The 21,056-nt window shown below is 37.2% G+C and overlaps 1 protein-coding gene across 2 annotated transcripts in view; it reads left to right on the top strand.

Annotated features, from left to right (window-relative positions):
* The window catches only part of ADGRL2 (adhesion G protein-coupled receptor L2), a 391,077-nt gene that overhangs the window by 71,560 nt on the left and 298,461 nt on the right, over positions 1–21,056 (top strand). For both annotated transcript variants that reach the window (XM_072041980.1, XM_072041981.1), the window contains one exon: positions 3,219–3,278. The gene's annotated coding sequence lies outside the window, so the exon portion shown is untranslated. The remainder of the gene's footprint in view (positions 1–3,218; positions 3,279–21,056) is intronic.

Here is a 21,056-nt window from a genome sequence, read left to right as displayed (position 1 = left end):
AAATCATTGCTTTGAACATTTACTTTGGGTCTTTTTTATTTCAACATACTAAGTCTGTTTGTTTTTAAGTTACTATGTCAGTGTATATGACCAGTGAACAAAAAGCCCTATCAATTTTTCTTTGTAATTTGATTATGAGATGGTTTTACTCAAAGCTGCTCTGAACTTTCTCCCTTAAGACAAATGAAATTTTCTCTTCAGCCATGGAAAAAAGACTACTGCTCTCCTACCCAAAAAGATATTCCCTGGAGAAATACCGCAATGTGTTTAGAACTCTGCATTTTATCATCTTGAGAAACAGGCATCCAGTATTTCTTCCAACTTCTATTCTAAAAAGATGAGCTATAGGACTTACTCATGGGGCTGAATTCCCTATTATCCTAAACCCTACATAGTAATTTACATGAGTGCAAGATTGGTATGAAATGCTATTGTATTAGAATGGTAGTACCATATTGGTTTAAATATAAGGTGAGGTTATAAAAGACTGAAGGAGGGTTGGGGAAGAAGGGTTGTAAATAACCAACTTGTGTATCTGCATTGAACGTGTGGCCTGTAACCATCTCATCTATTGTGTACTTCCTCCATCCCTCACCTTCCCCAGAAATGTATAATTTTAGATGGGAGGAGGTGGGACAATTCTTGCAGTCAAAAGGACACCAAGTTCTTTACTGGGAATCAACATGTAAGGCAAGCCATCAGCAATGCAAGTAGGCTGTGGGATTCTTATGGGGCCAACCTGCAAGGGGGAGGATAGCAACGAAGCAATGCCTAACATTTGGTTTCTGTATTAGAAGTGGTCATTCAATTTCGTAGCTTTTCAAAATTAGGGAGATCTCTTGTCATTTCCAACTAATGCAAAGGGTGCAGGCAGTATGGGATAGGGTGCAGCTTTTAAGGGGAAAAAATGGTCCCCAGTTTCTAGAAGAAAGAGCACAAGAAACCATTTTGTTCCATTTCTTAAATATCTGTTCATAGATTTTTAAAGGGTCCACTGTGTTTCTACAGCAGAATGATGTAAGCATAATCTTTAGCAAATCATAAAGGTGTTATATTTAAGCTGTAGGTACATACATCACAATCATGCTATCTTTCAGGGAAAATGGACTAAATTATCCTCTACTGTACGAATGGATAAAATTACTGTGCCTTTCCTTTGTTATTAAATCTTGCCTAAATCACACGCTAAAATAAGTTATATTTTCTTGAATCATTAAATAAATAAAAAAAAAATCCATGAAAAAAGAAACTGTCCTCTACAGGCCTTTAAGTTTAATGCTGACATGATTCTTTTATACAGCCTGTTCAAGATAAAGACACACAAAAGAAAATAGCTCTTGTTCTGTTGTAGATACTTGAAAAACATAATTTTAAAATAGCTGCAACCTTGAATCCTTGAGGAAGTTGCTTTCTAATACAGTATTGTTTTAAGCACATAGAGTTTAATTAACTGTTATGGAACAGAGTGTTAAAGAAAGCTGTTGAACCCCAACTTTTCCTGTCCTCCCCTGCCCTTTGAAAAAAAGACCATTTCTAAACAAGTGACCATTGCCAACCTGAGCCAGAGGGCAGCATTCACCACCTTATGATACACTGCAACTCCGGATGAATCTCAGCTACATATTAACTCATCTTTCTCTATATGATACCAATAAATGTATTAAAAAATGTATTGCATTGTAGGGCCTAATGCGAAATGGTTAAGTTAATAAATGATATTGCCATTAGTGTTCAGTTATAAATACATTTGAATTTTAAACTGAACATATGCCACTTCTTTGCTTAAAACTAGCAACTTTTGCTTTCAAAAAACATGCCCCAGACACAGGCATGCAATAATAATACTTAGCATCAGGGATGTCAAAACTTATAAAGAAGACAGCATGAATATCTCAGTTTTATCCATTATATACACATATTTAAGAAGTTTCTTACTTCAGACCACACAGTGATCAAAACTGATACAAAACCAGAGCTCCTGTCTTAGCCGTAAGCTTGAATTAGTTTCTGATTTACTACTCTGGATATCAATTCCAAAATAAAGTTTTATTTTTATGTTTGTCTTTTTGCTGCAATGCTGTTATTCTCTTTCTCTCCTTTGATAATATTAAAGATCATCTGTCTTGGTTTAACATCAAATTCTTGTAGCCAATTTAGGCTGGAGAATTCCTTAAGTACCCAGTTATTAATAACACCACTTTTGTGCTCCCCTCCCCATGTCCTTATCTTAATAATTTCTTCTAATAACATTTTTTTGATCAGATCAGAAATGTAGGAAAGAATGGAAAGAATTTCTTGGCTCCCAGAGACATGCAAAGCACCTTATTATTTATTAATTGTTATTATTACTTAAGACAGAACCACAGATAAGATAAACACATTTTCAAATAATAAAAATGAGTAATGAAACACTCGTCTGCTTCATTTGGCAAAGAGCAAGTCTGGGGCTGTTATCAAATACCAGGCATGAGTAGAAGAGGAAGTGGGAGAGAGAGGGGTGGATGTAATGATTGTGTGGGGATTGGGGTACTGTGCTGTCAGTTAAGCCTATGGGACAACAGGTTTAGCCCCAAAGCCAAATCCTGAAGGAACTTCAGTAACTCCAGGGACAATTTGCTTACCTGCATTAGCTGAGAATCTAATGTTCTCTGTATTGATTTTGAGAAAACATCTGCAGATTTGGATGAGAATAACTGAAAGTAAAGCTCGACCAGAATTTCACAGATGATGATGATGAGAGAGGTTTCGTTGCTTTTGTTTCACAGCAACAGATGAAAGAATTAAATCTGCACTGCCTACGATCAGTTTGAACCCATATGCAGCTGACTGTTGGACACTACTTTGAAATTTAAGAGAAACTGAAACACATTTCAGGAGGTTTGTTTCAACCACAGATATAAAACAATAGAGTCCCACTAGAAGCTGAGAGCCTGCTCCTTTTAAAGGAGCACGTGCCACTTCAAGAAATAAAGCATGAAAGGAAGTGGTGGTATCTCCTGTATTCACTTTGCTAAGCAAGGAATTAAAATCCCCCACATCCTTCCTTTTGTCAGATGAAGCTGATTGATTTCTGGACAGCAATGTGACTGAATTTATCATGTTTTGTGTTTTGTGGGGTTTGTTAGTTTGTTTGTTTGGTTTTTAGTACCTGTAATGCTTGTATTTTTAATCTACTAATACTTTGCACTCACTTGGCTTTGGTTTTGTTCTTCTTACAGGTGACAGCACTCCAGGGACATTACTCATCTGAAGCTAGGAACAAGGAGACCTAAGCCTGGGTAAGAGACCCATAAGGGACTAGAGGTCCTACTGAGGAGGAATCAATTTTGACTTCTTGTCACTTTTTCCTTTGTCCTTTCCTTAAAGCATTTCCCATCAAGATGGGATGAAAGTAGGCACCTTTAAATTTCATATGTGTGTTCATCTACTAGATCAACTTGAATTACCTCTGTTTCTGGCAATTTTCACCACTAGTGTTCAATGCAATGCCTCCTGTCAACCCTCTGAGCATGTAAGCTAGCTCAGGACCCAGGCTGAGATCCCAGCGTTCCAGCATGACATGCTGCCACTTAAGCACTTAATTATATGTATGGAGACAAGGACTCACATTGTGCACTTTACAAAAGAGTCACAAGTAAAAATGAAGTCCCTCTGCCTTGCCAGCCAAAGGGATCTTTGCCAGCACCAGGTGGTGGAAAGCATGAGGCAAGTGAGAGGGGTGACTCCTGGTGCTGCTTATGCAGCAAGGGTAGCAATTAAAAAATATGCTGTGTTTGAGAGAGAGGCCAGTAGCATTTGGTGTTTGGTGTCAAGGGGCTGAACAGAGTGCCGTGTGAGGCTGAAAAGCCTTGCAGGGGTTCTTAATGAACAATTTTCTGCGTTTCTCATCCTACTTGGATGATTGTACTTTGCTGGCTACTGTGCTGTTGAGTCCAGGTTTTGTCAAGTGGTTATCTTCCCACTTGCATCTGTTTATTCCATATTCACCTCTCTGGTTGGATGGGCACAACCGTATATCAATGCAGCTATTGGGATTTTTCAGTCTGATTGAAATAATCTCTCCTGGATTTCTACCGGTGGTCTAATTTAATTATCTTGTTTCAAAGACCAGTTTAGTAGGAAATGCAGAGGAATGCAAATGTGAAATTCATCCATATGCCTAAATGTATATTGTGCTCATTTTATGCATTCTATGATGTCTGTTCCCAACTCTTCTTTTCTAGTGATGATGAGCAATGTCTGAGTCATTGAGCCAGGGGCAACTGGGCAGTGAGTGATTTTAGCTGTAAATGTAGATCTTGCAGACTTTCTGAAGAAGTTTAATACCTTTATTTAAGCTACAGTAGTACTCACTTTCCTTTATGACATCATGCTGTAATTTCATTTTACAGATTTTGGGGTTCTCCTATATTAACAGAAGAAAACATATATTTAGGTTTATTTGGAGTTTCAAAGGACATATATATTAAGTTTGTGCTAAGTATGTAAATGTAATAGCTGAAAATTAATTTATAAAATTTTCAGGGTTGAAATTTGGTATTCTGCATAGCCACTGCATAGGATGTTGAGGCATTGTGATTTGTACTTCTGTGTCTCTGGCACAAATTTTTAGGAGAATAATAGCAACATATTTGATGGCATACCTCTAGTGGGACTATTTCAAGTCTTGCTGCAAGCTATATAAGGCACTCTCTGTGACAGAGATAAGTGTCAATTTAAAGTAGAAAAGTGAATAATCACTGAGGTTAGTCCTTTCCCAGGTTTTGTTGTAGGTTAAGTGATAAATGCTCATCTTTTTTTTTTTTTTTTTTTTTTTTTTTTTTTTTAACTCTGGAACAAAACATTGTTTGAAACAAGTATCTGTCTTCAGGAAGATGTGTCTATTATGTGTTTAAGGAGAGATTTACTTTGTATTGCATGAGCTAGGTGCACAAGTGGAGAATTGGTTTATAAATTCTTATGGCCATTGCAGAGATTCTACCTAATTCTTTTAATAGGAAGAATTATGAAAACGATTTTAAGCAGATGACTGATATCCACAGGGCAGATAATGTGGGCTCCAACTGCATTTGTAGTAGTTCACTTCTGTAAGTGAACTATGTTCTCTATTTAGAAAAAGAATGAGAATATGAAATATGTTGTGTCTCAGTGATTCTTCAGATTTCATTATATTGATTGGAGTAGAAGAAAAAGACCTTCCAAACAGTAGATTTTTTTAAACAAATTCCCAGACTCAGTACTTTGCACGCTCCATGGAGAGGCTGTATACGATTATGTCATGCTAGTAAAACAAGATAATATAATATAATCCCATTGCATTGTCACTAAGATAAAGCATATGATAACTTACTGTTTTAGTTGATCAGCAGTGTGGCATAGTACAATGAATTCTCCTGATTTTGGCTCATATTCTGATTTCTGAGAGACACAACAAAGAAAAATAATGTATCAATGGTCTTCTTGCTTTCACCTTAACGTGAATATTGTACTAGTAGAGTCACTTGAGGGAAAGGACAGTGGTTCTGTGTACCGCATGAACAGCAATGGCATCAGATGCTGTAGCCTGATTCTGTATTGAAATGTTTGTCTTGTGTGGAGATAATTGCACGACATAATTGTGTTGGGTCTGTCTGAGCTGGAGTCACCTTTTCCCTGCAGCAGCCCACACGGTGCTGTGCTCTGCACTCGTAGCTGGAACAGCACTGATATCACTCCAGTGTTGTCTATTGCTGCACAGTGCTGGCACAGCATCAGGACTCCTTCCAAGCCCCCAAGAGCCAGCAGGCTGGGGGTGGGCAAGTGATGGGGAGGGGACATCGCTAGGGCAGCCGACCTAAACCAACCAAAGGGACATTCCATAACACCTGATGTCACACTCAGCAATAGAAAGGGGGGCTCTCATGGGGGAGGGGGCTGTTCCTCCTGAACAACCACTACATATTTTGAGGCTCTGCTTCCCAGGACATGGCTGAACATCGCTGGTTGATGGGAAGTAGAGAATAATTTTTTCCCTTCTCTCTGTGCTTCCATGCGGACTTACTGTTTCTGTGGTTTCTTTTTCTCCCCATTCCCTTTCCCTTTAATTAAACCTTTCTCATCTCAAACCTCGAGTTCTCTGTGTTGTATTTTCTCCCCCTTCCTCTTTGAGGAGAGGGGGAGTGAGAGTGGTTGTGGTGGAGCTCAGCTGCCCACCTGAGTAAAACCACTACAATAATAAAAACACATTTGATATGCAGTCACCTCTAGTTTGTATAGAATTGTTACCATACCTAAAGATCTCCCGTCCTAACTCAGGTCTACTCTAAGGAGTAAACATAAATACCATAAGTCTTAATATTTTATCTCTTGGAATGTGCCATTCTGGGCTATACCTGTCAATTGTTGCAAACATTTCCACAAAAGAGACAACAGTTCCGCATCTCATCTACTAAACTTTTTTTCTTCTGTCCAAGGAGAGCAGTCAAGCCACTGTATAATACTGAATATTTTCTCATGGGAGAAAAAAAAGTCATGGGCTTCTTCTGCACTTCCTACATTTGATTTATTAAGAGCAGTTGTCTCCTCTCAGCTTGAGCAATCAGAGAGCAAACACAGGGCAACACCTTCATGTTATCCTGTTCTGTGTCAATACACTTCCCTGCTACCAGCCAGAGGTTTAGCCCAGGCCGCAGTGGTTAAATTTTTTGATGGAACCCCTTGCTGAAATATTCTCAGTGCATAACTGATAATAGGGAATTAAGCAAGATGATACAGTCTGTTCTCAATGTGCTCTTTTTCCCTGAGGTGCTGTGAAAGAAATAATGTGAATTTCACAGGTAAGGAATGTATTCGCCCACCTCTTTCTTGCTCCCCTGAGGCAGAGCACTGCACAAATCACTGTGCAGGACCCCTCTGAGCCACACTTAGGAGGGCAGGAATGCTTGTGCTGCAGTCTCAGACTTGGGCCTTGCATCTTCACTAGCAATTCAAATTAAACACCCTGAAGTTTGTGGTGGTTAACACAGGATGAGATCGCTCAGAGAACTTGCGTTGCACATCATAGTGGTATCCTTCAAAGGGTTCATGGTACCAGCCTCTTCCCCTCCTTCCACCCTTGAGTAAGCAGCATAGCGCGTCTGCCTCTGGGAAGGGCTTTAAAGATCAACCTCACTGCAGTTCTTTGTAGGCGGGGGGATCTTCTGCCCTTCTGAGGCCACCGAAAAGCAGCAAAACTATATTCCTGAGCCTATAATAGATGCAAATTGTGCAGATGAAGGAGAGAAAGCTCTAACAGCCGTTGAATGCAATCTGTGAACACTACTGTTTCATTTATAGTGATGCTACCTAGGCATTTGCACTTAAAAGGAACAATAAAGAGGTGTCAGAACAATCGCAAGACTGCAGAATTTAAACTGCAGCAAAGACATTTTGAGCCACGTGAAATGTTGCCTGCAAAAGATCTGCTTTTTCCGTTAGTTTTTGTTTTTACTGAAGGCTGTTCTAGTTCTCCTTGTTTTATGACACCGAATGGTTCATTTGCCTTCAAAGACTCAAGATGCAAAGAGGGAGGGAAACAAGTCAAAACTGCAATGACTAGTGAAAACTGCACAAAGTATGCCACAGCTCTTCTTTCTCTATTTATTTTTGAAGTAGCTCTGCTGTACAACTAGAAGATGGTTGATTCACAAACTTGCCAGGCAACCTCTAGCAGGTAGCTGTAGAGCTACTGTAATGTTTTGGTGTTTATCTTGCTTACAGGACAAAAGGTCAATCCTCAGATGATGCAGTCTTTGTAGGTATGTGTGTACGACGCTGAGGATCTGAGGTACTGTTGCTGTTTAGTCTTCCGAGTTTGGCATAAGTGAAAAAATGTACACTAAAAAAAAATGAAATTTCTAGTGGCTGTCAACCAACAGAAAATTACTGATTAACAAAGAATACTGGGTTTGCATTTAGTGTCCTGTTAAAAGCACAATAAGCTGTGATTGTGAGCATGATTATCTATGAGTGTTGCTACTTACCAGCTGCAAATGTGGAAGCAGTGTGTATCTAGAAAAACAAGGAAACAAGCATTTATTATTGTTGTATCACAATACATGATGTTCAAGGTGCCCTAATCCTGATAAATAAGAGCCAATTGCTCTTGTGTAGGAATAGTCTAAAAAGGTAGTATGTGTAGTTTGCACATACTGTTACAACATTTTTTGGAAGGAGTGAAGCTGTATGATTGTTAGAGTAGGATTGGCTCTGTATCTATGGCAGATAAAAATGCATTATAGTATCTGTTGTCATTCTGCATCTTCGAGACTTCCTATGGGATGTCGTTATCTAATTTTTATTAGTATCATTCATTTGAATGCCATTAGCGTTGAGAGGACCTGATTGAGACTCATTCATTGTAATCTATCTCCATCCCAAGTATCTCACAGTTTAAGTAAACAAGATAAGCAAATAGCAGGTAAATGTCCTGCAGCTGAAGACAATTCAGTTGCCTAAGTCCTTGTCCTGTATTAATGTTAGTTTGATTCTTTACACCCAGCAGTAAAATGAGAACATGCTGTTCTCATCTTTCACAAAACTTACAGCATAATTAATGATAGTAAAATGCTCTAAGAGCCTTCTAATTGATATATTAGAAGTTCAAAGTGATAGTGTTTTTCATATAATATGGATTTGAACTGTGTGAGTGTTTTGAATCAGTAGCTTTTAGTGAGAAATGTATTTCCCAGGGAAAAGAGGTAGGGGGTGGATGGAGCAAGAGTATTTGTTTTAATAGTTCTGTCTGCATGTGCGTCTGTACATGTGAGTGAACAAGAGATCATGCAGGGCAAAACGTACCATAAATGCTGTAAAGTCTCATACAATTGTGTCAAGCAGTAAACCCAAATGAACTTGCAAAGTCATGCACTACTTCAATTTTGGAAAGGAAAAGCTGGCTTTGAAACCAACTAAATCAATCCCTAGTTCAAATTAAATTTGGAGTATCCTTTGAAGCTCCAATACACAGCTCCAATAACAATCAGCACTTAAGGTGCAGACAAATAATGTTTCATTTAAAAGAAATTGAATGAGGATTACTGACGGAGAAAGTTTTTGGTGCTGTTTTGTCATTAAAGTCAAATTGTAGCATTACTGTCTTAATCCCATATGTCTCAATCATCTCTCACTCCTTCTGTCTCTTTAATGCACAAAAAGCCTTGTGCATGGTAGGTCTTGTGTCTTCATCTCATTAAAACCTCGCCATGCAAATGTATCGTAAGTGTTGCGTGAAAACTTCGGTCTCATGCAAAATTTAGTTTAAACTCTACTGGCATCAAATAATTTGTTATGCACAAACCTTGTGTTTGGTTTGCTGACATTCCTTCTTAGCTGGCTCTCATGGTGATTCATTATCTTGTGATATAGGTTTCCAAGTATCATCTTTGTATTGATTTTTATATCTTTAATAACCACTCCACAGAAGATGGCTCCACTTGGTGTCATTGATCGCATCAAAAATTCAAGGCTTACAGAAATACTAGAGGGCTAATTGGTAGCAGAACATTTCAGACTTAATCTTAATGCAGTCTTAATCTTCTGCACTAACCTTACTTGAAGATTTCCTTATTGAGGCTGAAGGGAAACTAGCAAATAACTGGAAATTACCTGTTGAGAGCAGGTAAGACTGTGAGGATCGTAAATGTGGAAAACTGAGATAACAAAGATTAGATTTTAAAAACAACTTTATTTTTTCTCTTCCCCTCTACACAAATATCTTCCTAACAAGAGGGAGTACATAATTCTCCCAGCTGTGTGGAAATACAGGTTTACTGCATTACGTACTGTGCAGTGGGCCAAATGTGATTTAGTTTCTGACTTCATTTAAATAAAACAATTATCTGACAAGTTCAAAAGTGTGTGTTGTAGGTTTCACGCTTTTCAAAAAGGAGGGATCAAAGACAGGTAATTTTCATATTTAATTTCCTATGTTAAAATTAAGGTCTATGCATGTACATTTAACGACAGTCAGGTCTTGGCTAGGTATGAATTTAGAATTTTGTAAAGGTGGGCCAGAACAGCAATCTGGAAATCCTTCAGTCTGTTTAATTTGCTCTAATTTGTTGTTTAAAGCTTCTGTCTCTTGTTACGGTCTTTCAGCAACATGATCTGTCGATGACAAGGAGGTGTTATGTGTATCCATATTTTTTCATGACTGCATTTGTGACACTCTTTCACTAAGTTATTTTCCAGGATTTTGCGCTGCTGAGTTATATTCTAAAACTGGAAACGAAAAAAAAAAATGCAAACACACTGAGATACAAGAGATGGGTTGTGTAGAAAATCCAGTGATAGACGAAGAACGTGCAGAGACAGCAACACATTTAAACTATGAACGATAATTTCTCAAAAAAACTGCCCTTCTAAATTATTAAAAAGCTGTTTAAAAAAAAAAAAAAGTGTCTCCCAACAGCCACATGGTCTGTGGATTAAACATAGCAAGGCAGATTGTCCAGCTAGTACTAAGAGTATTAATCAAGGCTACTCAGTCACTTCTTGCCAGTAAAAGGCATTGAGACAACACCAGGTCTGCTAGTTCAGTCAGGCGCTGCGTGCCATCTGTGCAATGGGAACTGCCTAGTATGCTTCCTAAAAGATTAGAATAACAGTGAGAAACATGGGATCTCTCATAGGAATGTAAGAGACATCATAAGTCTGGGACTTCACTGGGAATAGGAATAAAATGTATGCATAGGGTGGGTTGGAATAATCATGGTCACTTTCAGAAAAAAATTCTGGGTATATCTTTGTCCATATGTGCACTCTGTGGTAAGCAGACCTCTTTTTGCACCAGACCCTATCAAATCTGTCAGTTTAGCACTAGTTTCTTTATGAGCAACTTAAACTTGGAGCTGGCTGTAAGAAACTCACATTATTCTCACAAAACCCAGTGGAAAACACATTACATGGCTAATGCATCCATACACTCCTAATGCCTTTATGTTGCTGTTGTCACTCTCTGGCTGATAGGAAATTGTCCACATCAACCACATCTTCTCAAACAGGAATCTAACAATTCTTTTCATTTCAGTTTTGTACTACGTTCATTACTATTACTTGACTGAGGAATGTATTCATGGAGTAAACCAAGCAGTCAAGGAAATGCTAGTGCCTTATTTCCAGGGAGAAGGCCAGAAAACTAAACAGTCAGTCTGTACACTGCTTGTTCACAGTGGTGAACAGTGACTCCCAAAAGTTTTGTCCAACCCTGCAGAACAATTCAAATAAATAATTATGAACTTATTCCTTGGCCATCAACATTGCTGAGGGGATTTATGGCTTGGCGCAGGATTGAGATAGGTTATGCAATGAGGGACAACGGTAAAGGTGGAATGTGGTCTAAAACTACGGACTTCCAGCCTTGTATTTTCCTTTTTCTTTATTGAGAATTGGCTTTGACTTAAAAATAAAAAAGTACATACGTTCAGTGGTATTTAATGTCAACATGATATACCAGAAACTCGCACCATCTACCAATCATCAAACAGAAAGATGCAACATATTGACAGAATTTAAACAGCAGAATACTTGTACCTGATTTCAAATATAAACACAGGGAAACATCTCCTCTTTGCCCCCTGCAGCGATGTAATAGAAAGGGCTCTGAAAAGAAGCACCAGAGCAAACATGATCCAGATGTCTATCTCTGCTTTTCTGTCCAGTTATGACTTTGCAATTTTTTTGTCTAGCTATATTATTAATTTTTCAAGGATGGAGAGAAAATTATCCAACTGGTTCCAGGAAAAAAAAAAAAAAAAAAAAAGCAAACACTGGAAAGTAAAAGCTGAAGAGATGACTACTTTGCTTTCATTTCTACCCAAAATTTTTTTTATTCCATTCATTGTTTTGATTTCAGAATGCTTCAGGTTTTAGGAGAAATGCCCTGTGTTTTTCTGCATTAGTTACATGCTATGAGAAAAGGGAATAAATTTGAAGTAGAACTTAGTTTTTTAGTAAGTATCATTCTTTAGATATATCCCTCATTTTGTCCACCTGCCAATGTTCATAGTTCACAGCAAGTAACTGTGAGACTTGGTTGTGCTGCAGGACATAAGAGTAATTCCCATTGATTTCAATGGGTATTACATGCATCCTGCAGCGGGGGAGTAGGACCCTCAAGTTTCACTGAATAGCAAATAGTCATGTAAAATCCATGGGTCCTATTCTTTCACTGCAGGATATGTAGAAGTCAATGGGACTTACCGGTTAGATGCTGTGATGGGAAAAACTTATCCTTATAAGATAAAGCTGTCCATTCATTGTTGCATTTGGATGATTTTTTTTCAAAGATCACAGTAATATCACTTTTTATGTAGAGAATATATTAGCTTCTGACCTTCTTCTTTCTTCCACTTCATCATTTAAAACAAACAAACAAACAAAAATGTTCCCAAAGAATGCATGTACAAAACAAAAGGCAATGGAAGAAATGGGAGAAAACTGAATTTACGACATCACTATGATTTTAGCACAGATGACAAGCAACCTTTTGTAAATGACTGAAATGTGGTTATTCACTGGAAGGCTCACTGCTCATGCAGAGTGTCTCAGCCCAAATATCCAGCATTAATGCTACTGATCTAAAGTGATCTAAATAAGGAAATAGAAGTCGGAAAATAGATACAGAATTTGGAATCTGTGTCTTAAACTTTTTCTTATGGCTTGGCTTTGGAGGCTGAGTTCTCATCAAATCAAACTTTGCACCCAAAGCAGATCTCCTCCTTCATTAGCATGTTATAACATGAGCTGAAGGAAAGGGTTTCTTTCCCTCCCCCTGCCTTCTCCAACTCCTCCACCCCTGAGTGCTCTCCTTGCTAGTTTAAAAGCAGAAAAGAACTTAAGAAATCTGGGCAGTCTATCAGTTTGCTATGGTTCATTTTAGCTAATCCAGACATCCAGCACAGCAGGGGGAAAACTGCTGTATCTAGTGAAACAAGAGCATGAATAATTAAAACTCTGTTATTAATGAACTTCCAGTCGTTATGTAAATGAAACTGATTTCAAGTCTAATTTGTCAGCCTGAATTCTTTTTCTGTTCTCCTTTTGTCTAGGACAAGAACTCATCATAATGGACTTGATAATAAAACACTGGCAGACATGCTGTGTGCAGTGCCCATCTGAGTTAGAGCTTTTAGCATGGTTAATTGATACAGTTACTGGGGGATAAGTCTATAAGGCATTTTGTATGGCTTTACGTTTTACAAGCTTCCCCCCCCCTCCCCCCCCCCTTCTCCCCAGCTCTTTCGACAGTGCCAGCTATTCTTTGCACATTCCTCATTACCGTTTACCTTTACATGAGGGGTGGCTTGTAATTACTGGCTGGTAAATAGTTTCATTCGTATTCCGTATTCCGTGTGTTGTTCAAAGACAGCAGAGTTCAGAAAGGTCTGTGGGAAGGGAAGTCTGTAGTTATCAAACAATGGCTAACAGTCACCAGGAGAAAAAGCTTGTCAAAGCACAAGGCTACCAAACACTTGGTCGTTACCCCATTGTCTTGGATCAGGTGTCAGTCATCAGCCCACTGCATTTGCTTTGCTATGCAATAACCAGGACTGAAGTTATGCAGAAAGGACAGGCAGTCTAGGGAAGGGGGAGACTGGGATCCAAAGAAAACACTGAATTTTAACTTTCTTGTTTTCACCAAGAACAGGCAGCATCCTTTGAAATGGTGCATGTTCTGTATTGATCAGTAGATAGTGGAATTTATTGTGAAGTTGTTAGGGTTGAAGGGATATCTCTAAAATTTAATCTTCAAATCTTTTTTTTTTTTTTTTTTAATTCTCTCACTGCATCATGCCCTATCACTTTCACCATTTTTTTTCTCTTCTTCTTGTCAATATATTCAGTATATTCTAGTCTATTAGTTCATTTTTATGTTATCAGGATCAAGTATCTTTACAGGAAAAGGATGCTTGTGAAAACGATACCTTGCTTCAGGAAATAAGAAAGGAGACGAAATGCAGATTTTTTATTTTTGGAAATGTTCCATGTTAGTTGTTAGCAGGATTTTAAAGACGCTATTGTTAACTGGAATTATTTTGAAATAAAGCTTTTGCCCTGATGTCATAATTGTATGTTTTACGTGTGCTAATGCAATAAACCACTGCCATGTGCTGAAGGAGAGGGAAGGGTCCCTCCATCTCTCTGTCCTTGGCCCAGCTTGCTGCGTTCAGCCTCTGAGCCCACTGAAGCTTGTGAGGGTTAATATCCAGCAAAACTCTGGCCTGCCTGGAAGAGCACCAGGGACAAAAAAAGTCTGGGCACTGACCTCAGGCTTTGCTTTGGGTGGCTGCTGGGGACATTTCAGCTCTCTTACATTTGTTACTTCCCCGAGCAAATTGTAAGAGACAGTCAGGGAATACCATGCAGTTTCTGGCAAAGGAGAAAGAAGTTTTAAAAGCAGTTCCTTTCTCTCACACCTTGATCTGGGAACTACATGATGCTCTGAGCACTCTGTCAGAGAAGTGAAGTGTACTTGGAATGCCTTAAAACTGCTCTGGGAATATTATTGGTTGAGAATATCTCTGAGCTTTATATTTGGAGGATGTCTTTTAATATCTGCTGGTCTGACTTGATTATTTTTACAATAGTAAGGCTTTAAATAAGATGCTTGCTGAAGCTTTAAAACATTGTTGCAACATAAACATAATGTAAAATCTAATTTAGTTCTGAGGCTAGAGCTGAAAAGAAGGAAAAAGAGGGGCAAGGAGGAAAAGAGGTTCCATGTTTCAGGAAAACAAGCTTCGTATTACACAAAGCAGGTGTTTATAGAATGCTTCATTTTCATTCAGTGTAGCTAATGTCCCAGTTTATGTTGTTTGGAGTAATAACAGTGTAACACAGAGCCCTAGCAAAGATTTGCAGGTTTCCTTTAGGTCAGTAACAGTTGCTATAAACACGTTGGGCTATTTTTTTTTTTATTATTATTCTACTCCATCTACATCCAGAAAATGGGGGGAGGGGAGAGAGTTAACAGTTTTACAGTTTAAGGTTTTCTTTTTGTCACAGTTAAACTAAATATACACAGGTGGCTAGGTGGCACTGTGGATTAATGTACTTCTGAATTAATGTGCCTAGAGTGGCTTGTATCACAAAGTGAGCAAATCTGAAGTGCAAGCTTGCTTCCCCTCCTGATTCACTGTTTACCACTTACACAGTTGTGTTTGAGTTGTGTCATTATTTGTATTGAAATCTTAAGTCCAAATGAATGAGCACTGTGGGTCATGCAAAGAAGGAAATTGATGAACCTGTGTTTTGGAGCTATATAATGCTTTGCATTCCCTGTGCTGAAGTTAGCTATTTATTTAAATTGTAACAAAAAAAAAAAAAAAAAAAAAAAAAATAAACTCTAAACTATAAAAACTGTTTTAAAAAAAAAAAAAAAAGATTTCAGTTGTTGGACACAGACTGAGTAAATAACTAAATCAAACAAGTACTTTTCCATCACTGTGGGCACTAAGGGCACTGCAGGAGAACTCCAAAGCTGGGAGCTACAGGCTCCTGTTGAAGCAAGAAGTGTTCACATTTGGAGGCTGTAACCCTGCTGAAACCCAACCCCACCAACAGGCATACACTGCACAAAGCTGTGTACAAATTATGCCTCTTTACAAACAGTTTCTTAATGTAAATATTATAGTGTTTTTTTTTTTCAGGGGTGGTCCTTCTACTGCAGTAATCAGTAACCATAGCTAAAACAGCAGCTTAGTAGAAGTTCCTGATTGCAGTAGTGTCTAACTAAAGCCAGATGGAACTCCCTTATCTAAGGAGATGTTTCACCCATTTAGAAAGAAAAACTCATATAACCAATAGAAATCAATTATTGCACATTTTCAGCATCCTCTAGTCAACTCCAGAGGTAATAATCACTATAGGGATTTCTAAAAGGTAATTATTGTATATTGCTTAATTATAGTTTATTAAGATCAAATATACTTAAGTATTTAGTTGATGTAACAGGAAAACACAGTCTGTGTTTATAGTTTTAAATGCAAACAGTACAATCTGCACTGAGGCTTTAAAAAGAAAAGTTTTTTTGTTTGTTTGTTTGTTTTTTGTTTTTTGTTGTTTTTTTTTTAGGATACAGCAGTTTAGATGTCAAGACTACTGAATTAGCCACCTTCGCCTTTGTAATATAAAATACAGTTTTTGTGACCTGAGGCAACAGTGCTTTATGATGCATGATATGTACTCATCTACTTCTTTCTAGTAAAGTTGAATGTTGTAACATTCAACGTTCAGTAGGGGAGGTACTGGCAAGGTACAGAGTGTTAACTGCAAGATGTTCTTTCATGTGTACTACTGGTCAAAGTGTACTGTTAATTAATGAAACATCTTTGTGAAGAATTAAGAGCCTATAAAAAGCAAACTGATTAAGAAAGAAATACCTAACATCTGACTAGATCTATTTTGCTTAAACTGAAAATGAAAGCTGCTACTTCTGCTAAAGGCCCTTGTAGCTAAGAGATTTCACAACAGTTCAGTTAAAGCCTAGCTAATGGATATAAGTTACTTTGGTGGATTTTAGCTGACTTTGAAATTAAAGTCTGAAAGTGTTAGATGCTGCTAGCAGAGCTAGACTATAGCAAAATGGACTTAATAAACTCCATTGTGCAGTTAGATCCCTAGTGAGATTTGCCTTCCATCCATGACCAATTGGTATTATTTTTTTTTTTTGACTGGTACTTTTGTCTGTGAGACTGGGATTTCTGGGTGTGATTAGCACTTTTCAGCAGTGATTGACAGGTTGTAGCAGCAATGAGACAATAGGAGGAATCATTAGGAATTCAAATGCAGAGTATTGTTTGCATGCTTTAGGACTGATTTGAATAGAAGTGAAATCTAGATATTAGGGCAGAAATTAGCTATTATTTTGTTTGTTTTTATAAAATAAAAAAAGGTGAAAATATGTACAAAGCAAAACTGGAAAAGAGGATAGGCAGTAAGATCACATTATTGTTGAGCAGGATTCTCCTGCACCATCAATTGTCTTTTTTTCCTGGGGTGTCCTGTCTGAGTTTTTTTTATGTGAGTTTTAAGTATATGTCAGAAGTAACAAAATGCTGCTTTACACCTTTTAGAGTTTGTAGCTGAAATATGTTCCTCATACTGAAGGAAAAAAAAAAAGGAAAAAAAAAAAAAAACCAAAAAACACATGCAAGACAGCAAAATATAGTATCATTTTGCAGAGGAAATGCATATATTGGTGTTGTGGCAAGGCTTGATAAAACTGTCTCTGTTGCATCTAAACAAGAGACCGCAGGGAAATAATTATAGTGACTGATTCCAAGCATTGACCAGCAATTGATAATTGGCCATAAATAATTAGGAAATAATGTCGTGTCAGTGGTGTAAATTATGTAAATGTAGTAGCTGTGTCCCTAGATACTGATTCTGAGTGCCTTATAAGCAATTTTTTAAAAATTCAGATTATAAATTTAATATACTGTACATGACAATTTAATCTTGTTTGGCATCAAAGCTACCAAGATAATACAGAATTATACAAGCCTAATCAAAGAGGGAGAAATCAGATGAACATCATTATTTTGGAGAGCTGGTTTAATAGGAGTTGACATTTTCAAAAGAGCATGAGTTCTTTCTTTCTTTTTTTTTTTTTTTTTGAAAAGAAAAAAAAAACACAATCTGAACTAGGTTTCTGAAGCAATAGGCTAACAGAAAAAAACACTGACTGAAATCACAAATGTGAAAGTGCAGTTTGTATCTTAAAAGGTGTTAAATATTTAAAGTAAGATCTTGTTCAGCCAATACTGTTTACAAAAAAAACAATCCTGGTTCTGGATTCTTATACAGAAATTGTCTGCTCTTTAGAGCAGGGGCTGTACTTTTGGCATATGACTAACTTCTGAAGTCCTCATCATTTTTTCTGTTGATATCAACATAGGTCTGTAACAGCAGTTTTGTTGTTTTTTTTTTTTTTTTAAATCTTAGTAAGGTCCTATTATAATCAAAAAGTTAGTTAGCATAAACTGCACATAAATTTGTAAAGGCTACCAAGAATCCATTTTAAAGAACAACAGGAAAGGCTTTTGTGAATGCTTCAGATTTATGCAGTTTTGATTTTTTATTTATTTATTTATTTATTTTTCTGGCATATGTGCTGAAAGGTGTTCCAGAATTACTCAGCTATTTATGGAATTTACTTCTGGTGATATTTTATCACACAAACACACGTGATGTTCATAAGATTACCCTTTTACTACATACAGTGTACAAAATGCCTGATATTTCATTAATAAGAAATAGGTATTGTCATAAAATCAGTTAGTTCCTGGATGGCAATGCAGTGTAATTTGAAAAAGCTTGTAAAAGTGCCAGATCAGGCATTGGGATGCCAAGCTGCTGAACCCAAATGTATCTGGCTGTAGCACAGCACACAATACACAGAGCAGGGGTGCTGCAGCATGGTGCATCTGCATTAGTGTGACACTGGTTTCAACTCTCTCCTCCTTCCTTCAGATTTCCATTCTTATTAACTGGATTTTGTCACCCAGAATAAACAGAACCTTTGAATTTGCTCTTAATATTCAGCATTCACTGAAGGCAGCAATGTGCGTTAAGGGCTTTGCTGATTCAGGACCCAGAGGGATGCAGTGACACCAACATTTGCACAGTAAGGATAGCAAGACTTTGGATAAATAGATAAGGCGGGAGGGGGGCAGGGGATGTGGAGTGGAGGGAATAGCAAGAAAGACACATTTGTGAAAATGCTGCAGTTACCGGCCAGTGTCCTGCCAGCCCATTTTGGAGCACCTGCTGTTGCTGTGTGAGCAGCAGCTCCTGCTGCTTCGAGAAGTGAAACCACCCTGCCTGTACTTGCCTGGCAGCACTGCTAAACATTTCTGCTTTCAGTCCAATTAGAACAAGATACTTGCCAAAAAAAAAAAAAAAAAAAAAAAAAAAAAAAAAAGCCGCCACTTCAACATCAACATTATTTAAAAAGAACCAAAAAAAAGCACCAAACTCTCCTGCCAGCTCAAGCCTCCCCCCCACCTTTCCTTTTGCTGAAGAACAATTCTGAACTCAGACCTATTCCAAGCATGATTTTTTTTTCTTTTAATTTCAGTGCATTACCTCTCATTAAGCAATAGCTATTTGTTAATTCTCTTTTTTTCTTATGGGAATTATTTTTTTCTGAAAAACAAAAAAAAACCTGCTCCTTCTGCAATAGGGCCCAGATATTCTAAGAGAGACTAACTATGTAAAAGATGTCAACGTGATATAAAATAAGGTAATTTTTAAATAACCCCAAGATAAAGCAGACATATGGCATGAGATAAAACATGTAACCTAACCATATAGATATTTGGATTCACACCGCCTTTCTCTGGCTCTGACAATACTCTGTATGGGGAGATAAGGGCAGACTTATAAGGCTATGATTCAGTAGAGGCTATTTCGACAAGTTTCCACTCTGAGATTCTGTTCATCAACCTCCAATTAGCACTTCATCGCTTTCAGCTTTGTGTCACCCAGCTGGCTGGAGGAAGATGACACCTCCAACTTGAACTGGGCTTTTTTCCATTTTCTTGGAGCTCATCAAGACATGTGGTGCTTTCTTAAAGTGCAGCTGGTGCTGGCACTTTCATTGTAAATTTAAATCACTGTGTTTGGAAAAAGGTGATAAGAACAGTTTGTTTCATGTCCCTGGTGTTTAGCCTGAGGCAATTCCCAGCAAATATATTCAAGGCTCCTTCTGGTTTGATCTGCTATACTTTTTATTATTATTATTATTAATAACAATAGTAGAAAATATGCACCTAAAAGAATACCCTGCTCAGTGTATGAATTTGTTCCCACAGTCACTAAAGTTTAAAAGAAAACAAAAACATTTTAAACTTCAATTTAGATAAATAGCAAAAATATGAACTTTGTCTCTGTAGTCTCGGTTTATGTTTGTAGAAGGGGGGAGTCAGTTTTTTGCAAGGTTTATTTCTGTCATCAAAACTTAAATACTATGGAGAAAAAGATACTTCATTTTTCTTGATTTTACATTCCACTCTATTGGTTATGTTATAAAATACACCTAGAGTTTATTACACATTTATTCTGCCTATACAGTTGTTATATTACTTATGAAGCAATGCAAATGAACTGTAGTTTGTAATTATATTTCATATTCCCAAAGAATCCCAAAGTACTTATGTTTATAGGAACATGTCTATAAAGACAGCTTCCAACACTTTTAATTGTTCATTATACCATATTCTTATATGCTTATTTGTGTCCATTCATATTGTCAAGATCTGAAGGTATACTGATTAATTGCTATGTTTTCCTCATTTTAATTTTTTTTTTGTGCCAAAATGAGTGCAGTATTAATAAAATGGATTAAGAAGTTGCACTGACTTTTCTATTCTTATAATTCCCACATTACTATGTAAAGCTTTCTTCTGAATATGTACCCCAGGTTCACAATGAAGAATACAGAATCAACCAAACTCCAGAGATTCCATCTCAAGAGAGCAGCTATTGTATTTACTTAGGAAAACTTGGACACTTTTCAAACTCACAATTAAAAAAAAAAAAAAAAAAAAAGTTTATTTTTGCTATAGAGTATAAATAAAAAATCATTGTTAGTCTTTTTTTTTCTTTTCTTGCAATATTTTTGCTAATTCATATCAGACACCAACATAACCTTTAGAAATAAAACTCAGATTAACAAAATTTCTACCACATTTTTACTGAGCTTTCCTAATCTGCTGCTGTGCATTTTAATGCTGTTTAAGATGTAGGTCACAAGTTCTGCTGCACCACAATAAATAGCACTAAAGGTCTAAGAGCATTTTATACAATGACCTTACAGAACAAGCACAAGACTGTGCTTTTCTTCCTCTGGTGAGGCAGAAATGAAAGTATACATGTGAAAAATTAAGCAGGATCCAACTTTTAAAAATGGAGGCAACATATTGGCTTAGATCTAATTTTACATTCTGACTAATAGTTCTGGTGTAAATTGCCATATTTTCATTGCTACAGAAATTAAACTCTGATTTCTGTATGTATGGAGAAATGAAACATAT

The sequence above is a fragment of the Anas platyrhynchos genome, chromosome 8 (genome assembly GCF_047663525.1).
Source record: "Anas platyrhynchos isolate ZD024472 breed Pekin duck chromosome 8, IASCAAS_PekinDuck_T2T, whole genome shotgun sequence".
In the NCBI taxonomy this organism is placed as follows: Eukaryota; Metazoa; Chordata; class Aves; order Anseriformes; family Anatidae; genus Anas; species Anas platyrhynchos.
This window is presented reverse-complemented; position numbering and strand designations above follow the sequence as displayed.